General features: G+C 34.4%; 1 protein-coding gene across 1 annotated transcript in view; it reads left to right on the top strand.

Annotated features, from left to right (window-relative positions):
• The first annotated feature begins 716 nt into the window (after positions 1 to 716).
• Positions 717 to 9,611, top strand: part of LOC134649847 (ATP-binding cassette sub-family G member 1-like) — a 32,751-nt gene continuing 23,856 nt past the window's right edge. Inside the window, exon 1 of the mRNA XM_063504685.1 lies at positions 717 to 875. The gene's annotated coding sequence lies outside the window, so the exon portion shown is untranslated. The remainder of the gene's footprint in view (positions 876 to 9,611) is intronic.

Here is a 9,611-nt window from a genome sequence, read left to right as displayed (position 1 = left end):
GAAGAGGAATGAAGAAGTAATCCTATGAGAACGTGGAGTTAGGAGTTACTTGGGAAGGATTCAGAATTTCTTCTGATTCGTCGAAGTTCCAAGACTTTAGCAGGTTTAGTGAAAGTCAAGCGTACGAAAAAAATATTAATAAATTAAATAAAATATGAAATTCCATTTATTTTCTATAACAGTACACAATTGGTAATTTCCTCGACAAAGCAGCTACCTATTGCTGAAACTAAAAGCACGAGTTGGTTGGTTGGGGCTCGAGTCCGACTTTACCGTCAGACATTCGGTGAATTCGGTCACAATCACAACTATAAACAGTGTTTTGCAGAAATACCCGATTCCCAATTCCTCCAGAAGAAGACTGAGGAAACAGTTCTTCGAACCAAAAAAATATTTTTCTGTAATTTATCCCCCAAGCCGTATCACGCATTTTTTCACATTAGTTGATTGGGGTATTAAATATACAGGATGTCTCATTTAAATAGGTCAGTATGGGAAAGTCTGAAACTATAAGACATACGAAGATCTGTACAGGTTTTTTTTTTAAATGTATGAATGCAATTTTTCTTGTTGTTAAAATCGATGACATGGTTCCTAAGAACAGATCTTCGTATGCCTTATAGGTTCAGACTTTCCCATACTGACCGATTTAAATGAGACACCCTGTATATGCATCGGCAAAGGCTACCAGCCTGCATGGAAAGTGGAACCCGTCACTCGTCAGTAGCCCATAGTGCATTGGTCGGAGTGGGCGTCTCGCTCGCTGCTCTCAGATATACATAGCTGTGTTTAAACATCGCGATCTTCAACTTTCTTCTGTCTGAGTAACAGAGGTCAGCTCGGATGTGTGTGTAGTGTATGTCGAAATAATTTACGTAAGTGCGGTTATTTTCACTTATGACAAATTTTTGTCAAGTATTTATTTCATAGTTTTACATAAGAATATTTGCTGTTAAAGCATATTATCTCAAATATTTTTGTTGCCTCTGTAAGTTTCAAATATAACACCGGTACGTTCAATTAAAATAATATACTTTTAAGGGAAAAAAATAGATATAAACTTGCTTTTTTATTGCTGTTTTTGTAAACATCATCATCAATGAATTTTACCAGATCTTTAATGACTTATCAATTGCTAATAAATTTTATATTCAATTATCTAAGCAAGCACTGACTAGATAACTCCAACTCGCTTAAAATAAAATAAAACGCTGCTTAGTGCCGGTACAAAAAAAGACGAAGTTTAATAAAAAGTTAAATTTTCATGGAGGTTCACTTTTTATACTACTAAGCAAACTTATTATTACAATTAACAAAACGAGAGATTTGGTAAGTATCACGTATAGAGACTATAGAGCGCATAAAGTAAAGAAAACAAAGAGATTTATTGCAATTGAATATTAATAAATTTTTATTTTATTATCTAAACTTTTAGATACACATATTTTTAATTAAAATATAACGAGATGCTTAACTTTCTGCTCGTCCAGGAAATTAACACAGATATTTAATTACCACTTTACTGAGGTGGTTGGTAGAAGTCATCACGGTCAACTATGAACAGATGGAAACCAAAACTTAGTTCTATTAAAACACCGTGCTACTACTTTACCAACCGCCTCAGCTAAGTGATATACCTACATAGTACCTATACAATATATATAGTACGAGGGCTGTTTGATAAGTACCCGTTTAAACAATTAATTACTTAATTAATATTTGGAGACAATCTTACACCAATCGACTAAGCCTAAAACTAAGCAAGCCTTGCTATGGGTAATAGACTAACACTAAGCGACGATATACATACCTAATTATGTAAATACATATATTATTTACCTACAGCTGTGTGCAATATTAATAATTATGGCTATGGATGAGGTCTTGGTGGCTCAGATGGCAGAGCGCTGGAATATCGATCCAGAGGCCGTGAGGTCAAGTCTCACCCAAGACAGTAATGTTTCCATTTTTAAATTTATTCTAAGCTTAATATTAATAACAATCAATTATATAATGAAAATTAAGGGAAAACCATAACTTAAAATTATAAACATTAATTCAAAATTAACTGTAAACTATACTTGCCTACTTATATATAATATTGGAAAAAAATACACTACTGTACATGCGATATCATCCATAACCTAAGTACAACATTCACTTTTAAACAGTCAAATGCCCTTCCCGGGATTCGAACCCAGGACCTCCTGCTTCTTAGACAGGGTAACTACAAATAATAATGTTAAAATGCAGTATATCAAGAGCTTATGCTGTAGGTATATCATTTGTTAATTTTATTGAAGACATTGACATTTCTCTCAATTGGTCACCAGGCCATGAGAAGAAAGGTCAGCGAGAATACTGTACAATTATTTTTATTGAATAACAATGATTAAGAAACTCCAGTAATAATGCTAAAGATAGCGCCCTCGATACGGTATCGCCTCAAATACCAACGGCAAAAGTATGGATTTCATTAATTACAACGGAGACGCCGTTGACCATGTCATTATGTTTCTTTAGAACTTAAGAAAAAATATAAGCACGTTATTATCTTGGTACCCAAAAAGTTATGGATACACACATTTTGGATATTTGTTAATCAACGCGAAGAAGAAGGTACCCTACCTACCTAGTTAAAACAATAACGGACGCTCTACAGCATTGTTTTGACTCAGAATGTATTTTAACGATGGTTTCGGAGATTAAAATAGGTAATCTAATCTAATCTATCTAATCTAATACCTTTAAATGAGCAATTCTTGTTTATTTATTTATGTATATATATATTTCGGGGATCTCGGAAACGGCTCTAACGATTTCGATGAAATTTGGTATGTAGGGGTTTTCGGGGGCGAAAAATCGATCTAGCTAGGTCTTATCTCTGGGAAAACGCGCATTTCCGAGTTATTATATGTTTTCCGAGCGAAGCTCGGTCACCCAGATATTAAAAATTAATTTTTCCACTTATGAGGACTAGAGAAACGTTGCTTTAATTTAATATAGGTACCTAATATAATTATATTCATATCTTGATTTCGTATAATTTATTTCTAGTCAGTTCAGTGTATTCAGTAGGTAGGTATTTAACTTGGGTGTAAGTCCACTTTCACCCTCGAGCTATCTTAGGTGAAATGGGTCACCTTCAACCGCGGAATAACATTAACAATCTACTATTGCCATCGCATTTTAGATGTTTAGATTTGATATGAATCACAAAACTTAGGAACTTATCGAAAGTGAGAACCTAACTATAGTTGATTTTATACAAGTCGCCGAAGTTATTAAGAAATAATGATCATACATTCCCCGATCCCCCGACCGTGATTGACATTTCTGTATACAAGTGTACCGTGTAAGAGGTTGATGTTAAATCTTTACTATAATTCGTCACGCACGGGTTTTATTTGTATAAGAAATAGCATAGCGCTAACAGAAGCAAATGGTTCCATAACTATGGCATTCAATCCACTTGGCACGTGTTCGCAAACACGTGGGCAGCCGAGGTGTTTGCTGAGTATTATGCATCAGAAGGCTTCTAGATTTTGTTGTTGCACTGTCTTAGAAAAGAGTATAGAAACACTTCATACGGTGCTGGAGCAGAACTCATCGTGCTGCAACCCCTTTTTCACCACATTAAGGGATTAAAATTTCAATAATGTTTTTTTTTATTAAAATTTCTTTTTACGAAGTTTTAAGCTCCTAGATAAAAATAAAACTTGCACCCCATACAAACTTTCATCCCATTTATAGGTATGGAGAATTCCTATATCTCAAGATAAACAACATTTTAGAGACATTTAATATAAAGTTTAACGCTGTATGAGTACTTTATTTAAATGTATGCAGTAGTTTATACGTAAAGTAGCTTAACATACACTGACGCAGGTAGCGGACTATCGGAGCCCACATCTGACGCCATCTGTCCAATTCCTTTGAATTATTGCATTGATCATCGGAAATGTAATTGTACCTAGATAATATGATATTAAATGGAAGAACCAATTGACGCAACTTCAGGAAAATAACCGTTCAGTAATCAATAGTCCTTCACTGCATGACAGTCGTGGCCATGGTTGATGTCGTCGGGTAATGAACGATTAAGCGTGTTCATTGTTAACGCAACCTTCATCGGTCTGGCTGATTTTAGGTATATGTATATTTCATTACATTTAATACTAATTTACTTTTTGTAGCCAAGAATCAAAATGAAGAACAAAATATTCAAAGTTTACCTACACTTGGCAATCGATGTTTCGTGATATGAATTTTTGCAAGTCTAAGTATTTTGCAAGTCTAAAACGGAAAACCGGATTTAATTAAGAACCTAAGTAAGTAATACTTATGATTATACAGGACTAACGTCACAAGGATCGCTCTAAGTAGCTCTGACGGAAGGCACTTCAATAAGCTAATCGAAGTACAACGTGAATTAAACTGAATCCTTGAAAATATTTGGTAACCTCATAGCTATATATCAATTTAATGATGAATGAATGTACCTACATTTAGATTGAAAATACACCAGCGGCTTTACAGCTGCAGCGTAGTTGTGCTGAATTGATGCAAATCAATCCGATTGTAATTTTTATTATTGATATTCAATAAGATAACACACTTAATGTTCTAATTAAATCAAATAACATTAATCACATGCAGAATAACAATTAGGCACTGTATTACAAATCCATCGTATCGATCATATCGATTGATAATGACCACGTTCCGACAAAGCCAACAATATGCCAACAATATATTGTGAGAATATGCTGAGTCAAAGCCTTTTCCTTACTGCACACATTGCTGGACTCAAGTGTAATTTATTTTTCTGTCTGTTTGTATATAATTTCTCTCTGCTGTCTTTGCATTGTTATTGTTATCCTTCTCTTTTTCTTTGTTTTTCATCTTTTTGTCCTGTGTATGTGTGCTTTATCGAATAAATGACTTTCTATTCTTTCTATTCTATTCTTTCTAAAGGTATCCCTTTTACTTCTCTACTATCCCGGTTTTCACCTTGTTTCTCTATCTCCGGAATTTTCCCAAAGGCAAGGGATCATTTAAATCATACTCGACATTCAACTGCACGCGACTGAGAGACGATTTGTTGAGAAACGTCCCAAGTGCCATGAAATTGCAGACACCTAGGCGTGAAACACTACGGAATACGATAAAAATATAGGTTATCCAGTATAATCCGAATCCTAAATATTTGTTGACCAATGTTCGTGGCTTCATTCCTGGTAGCATTGCAATAATATTGGGAAATGTCGCGGTACCGTAAAATGGGGTGAGTAGGGTTCGCGGGGAGTGATGGGTTATGAATGGGGAGAGAAGGGATGAAAGGGGGGTGAGATGGGATTTTAAGGCTACTGCTACAAAAATAATGTATTCCAATTTAAAATGGAGCTATAGTAATACTCATAATAAAAAAAATCGATCCAACAATCTTCCAAAATCACCTTTGTATGAAAACCCAACTCACCCCAAATACGAGGGACTACGGGGTGAGGTGGGATTTCCTGTTTATCGTCAAAGTTATGAAATGGAACTACCCAAAATAAAATAAAAACTAAAATACAAACGTCCGGAACACTTATTATGTACACCATTCAGTTTGCATATGTAAAAATAAAATGTTATCGAGGTTTGAATGTCAGTTTTGCACCTACTCACCCCATTTTACGGTACCTAATATTGTGAAGCAACAGATCGTCATAATAAAATATCAAAATACCTATTTCCTATACAAAATATGTAACTATTGAATAGAATAGAAATACAATCACACGAAATTTTTACTTGATTGGAGATTTTACCCGACACTTGCCGAGAATCCAGCCTAGGAACTTGCCCAAAAGTCTCAACATCAATCGACGTTAGTCGCAAACCTAGGCATCATATTCATCAACAAAAAACACATGTCAAAATGATTCTTTTCTGGCTAATCATAAAATAAAAGGACTGTAGTTTTAACTATTTATTAATTGTTTTAATACTTCTGATGAATTAATGATGCGTAACTTGGAGGCAAACATAATTATCAATTTAATTATTACTAATGTACACAAAGTGTTCGTTTGCGGAGATTTGATTTTATTTGTTTGTTCGTAGCCTGTACTTTTCCATATTTTTGTGTGTATTATAATTACAAAAGCTTATCTACAATAACTAGGTATTTACATACTTTTCCTAAGTAGAAGTTTAGTTTTTGTATATATAAGCCTAAAGACATAATTGAACTATTTGGTACGTCTATCTAATATATATAACGGAAAGATCGAAGAAAATATCAACATAAAAAAAAAGAAATTGAAATGATATGAAATGAATAGGTACTAATACTTTTTAGCTAAGCGCTGGTGGCCTAGCGGTAAGAGCGTGCGACTTGCAATCCGGAGGTCGTGGGTTCGAACCCCGGCTCGTACCAATGAGTTTTTCGGAACTTATGTACGACATATAATTTGATATTTACCAGTCGGTTTTCGGTGAAGGAAAACAACGTGAGGAAACCGGACTAATCCCAATACGGGCCTAGTTTACCCTCTGGGTTGGAAGGTCAGATGGCAGTCACTTTCGTAAAAACTAGTGCCCACGCCAATTACTGGGATTAGTTGCCAAGCGGACCCCAGGCTCCCATGAGCCGTGGCAAAATGCCGGGACAACGCGAGGAAGAAGACTAATACTTTTTAGAAATGGAACAATTCTTTATTTTTTATGAAAGTATTCTTCTAAGAGAATTCCAAATTAAGGACCGGCCAACGTCACCAAAGTACCTACTCAAACTTATCCGGATTAACTAAAATGTAATTGTGAACTGTTTACTCAAAAAAACTTAGTTTTATACACAGTAAAATTGTCCACTCAAATTCTTTAACGTCGGATGTGAATATACGACCATATTTACATTTATTTTACCATAACGGTATTATATAGGTAAATAGTGCATTCTCATTCTAATGACTCTTATATTTCTATTGTTTTTTTTAGTTTCCGATATACATAAAGTTAAGAAAGTACTATTACATTAGGTTGCATTTGATGATTTTTTTTCTTCCATGAAGCATTGCATTATTGCATTTACTTATTTTTACATCCGTATTTTTACATTGTTTTTCCTCTCAAATATTTCGTTTTTGTGGATGACGGTAAATGACTTGAGCAATGACTTAAAATGCAGACGACGTAGTGTCTGATGTGTATTCATTAGATACGACTTTTTAACCTTTAACTTTAATAACATAGCTACGTACCTACATATATATATATTATAACTTGAGACCTTATGCCTAAAATATTTGAGTAGAGTGTAAGCAAGTAAAAATACGACTTTATGTCTCGCTGGTAGTCAATTGGGAGAAATCAAAAAGTTTTCTCTTATCCTACTATACTGTTTTTACTTATCCACAATTGAAGATACAATTTAAAACGAATGGTCTATCTAGTTCACATAGTTCATGAAATCTTGGCAAACAAATATGTCAATTTTGTTTTGGCTCTGGACAGTTTATTTTTTCCACGTCTAACCACTTCAACCTTATGCAGCTCGGGCGAGAATTATAAATATTTATTAAAATTTAAGTAGCAGATAGTTGAGCTACGTGCAGACGATTTTTTGTTTATCACCGTTCTCATAGAATGTTTAACTGTATTCAATACTGTTATCTAATCGTGGTTCGTGCAATGACTTATATATAAAGACGGGCCTTACGGGCACTAAGAATGAGTTCAACGGTGTCACTCATGAATTCGAGCCATTGTGCAGTCTAACGCAACTAGTTGCGATCAATCGTGCGCGTGATGTGAACTCATCCACCAATCGCGTTGTGGCGTTAGACTGCACGATTGGCTCGAATTCGTGTACGTGACACGGCTGTACAGGCACTATTCTTATATAGTGCCCGTAAGGCCCGTCTTTACGCAGTAATATATAAGTCAATGGGTTCGGGACTTTGGGAACAATAAACAGTAACTAGTTTAATATCAATGGTACAATGCGTTCATTAGTTTTGATTTAAAAATGAAATCGGGGGCCTAGGTATAATAAAATACAAGCGAATACTTTTAGTGATTTTGTATGTAAAGTCACTAATAGTATAAGCTTGTATTTTATTATGCAATAGGCCTCAGTATGCACTTGTTTATCTACCCTGTTTTATTTAATAATTATAATATCATACAGTTGTGAGTCATAACTTATGACAGACGCGACCATTTAAATACCTTTTGACTTTTTGTTAGTGCTTAGTCAGAAAATCTGTTGTATGAACGCCATCTATCCCTCAGAAATTAGCTTTGTTATAGGTACCTACTAAAATTACACTTTAATTAACAATAAGATTGTTGTAATGTATTAAATAAAGTTGATTGGTATTAGAACTTAGTTTCATGTGGTATATGTTTTTCTTGTAATAAAGTTACTCTATTACAGCATTACTAAAAACAAACTTGTTTATTTGTTATCGAATCGAAACTAACCTTAAAAACAAAAAGAGATAGTAGGTACCTATCGTCGATGCAAATAACTGATAATTCGTAAACCATATTTCAATGAAATAAGGAATATCAATCAATGGAAGAACTATTATATAATCTGTGTCAATGGTCAGTTTACTATGTTGCTGTTAACACAGTCATTTGGACGGAAACAAATGTCATTAATTGACTCATTATTTAACCATTCTTTATCTACACTGCGCGCTCTCTGTCGAGACACTTTTACCTCGTCGACCCAGTAAGCCATACCTACGTGTGTAAAAACATTATTATTATGTACTTTTATTAAGTATAATGCAAGGTAACATTGGCAATCCAAATTCTTTGTAGTTTCAATATTTTTATTAAACAATGGGTACATAAATAATTAGGTATAAGGTGCAAGGTGTAGGTACCTTACATGTTAAATACATTTTACGATTTAACTCACGTATTTTTACTTTTTAGTCACTCGCGCGACATGTTTCAGAAAGCCGAGGACCTCGGTGTCATTTTCTTAGGAGACCTGTCCCCATTTTCAAACACTAAATTAAGAAAGCCGACAACTGATTCGCGCCTAGTTCGAATGTCTAAAAATATTTGAATTTAAACCTTAAATGCATTTAATGATAGTTATGAGTCATAACCTCAAAACTCATTGATTTCCCTAAAATTGTCATATAGTATTATTATTGTCATGTAGTGTAGGTGAGGGTGGGGAGGGTCGATCCCTAGGGGACACTTGGTAAACTTCATTTTTAATCAAACCAAACGAGATACATTTTTTTGCACTGGTAACACTTATTCATTCGTTCCTAACTTCACGTTCTGTCATGGCACTGTATCGGAAAAGTCAGTGGTTCAAAAATGGCGGACGGTGAAAGATTTTCTGCGTACTATATTAAATTTTCGGTAAGCTTTAACTGGATTTATTTTATAATATGAGATGGAAATGATGTTAGTGAGTGTGCTTATTTTATTTGTTGTTTATTGAAGTGATGATTAACTTGAATTACATTGATATACGCGAACACACGTTTCGAGTACGGCACGTTTTATAATCTTACTATGTATGGGGAGACTTTGTCTTTTTTTTCAGGGGAGATATGATTCCGGGATCATGTCACCCCCAAAGCGAT

The sequence above is a fragment of the Cydia amplana genome, chromosome 1, assembly GCF_948474715.1.
Source record: "Cydia amplana chromosome 1, ilCydAmpl1.1, whole genome shotgun sequence".
Taxonomy (NCBI): Eukaryota; Metazoa; Arthropoda; class Insecta; order Lepidoptera; family Tortricidae; genus Cydia; species Cydia amplana.
This window is presented reverse-complemented; position numbering and strand designations above follow the sequence as displayed.